We start from the raw sequence: 214 nt of genomic DNA on the forward strand, positions 1-214 counted from the left end.
ATATATATATATATATATATATATATATATATATATATATTCATCAATATAGATTTTATCGCGAGAAGTACAGCCCACTTAGCATCTCTTGGCAGAGATAAGGATCCCATAGTTCGTCACTCCTGTGGTATTTAGTGACTCCAAACCTTCTTTTACCTCCACGTGGTGCATCCTAGGTAGTGCTAAAGCAGCCCGCAACTTTTATTTGACTTTA

At 35.0% G+C, this 214-nt stretch overlaps 1 protein-coding gene across 5 annotated transcripts in view; it reads left to right on the forward strand.

Annotated features, from left to right (window-relative positions):
- LOC116852968 (mitogen-activated protein kinase kinase kinase 13) overlaps positions 1-214 on the forward strand; it is a 28,491-nt gene that overhangs the window by 8,962 nt on the left and 19,315 nt on the right. The gene's annotated exons all lie outside the window — the stretch shown is intronic.

Source organism: Odontomachus brunneus, unplaced genomic scaffold, assembly GCF_010583005.1.
Source record: "Odontomachus brunneus isolate Ranch 3 - 2012 unplaced genomic scaffold, Obru_v1 Obru_scaffold_264, whole genome shotgun sequence".
Taxonomy (NCBI): Eukaryota; Metazoa; Arthropoda; class Insecta; order Hymenoptera; family Formicidae; genus Odontomachus; species Odontomachus brunneus.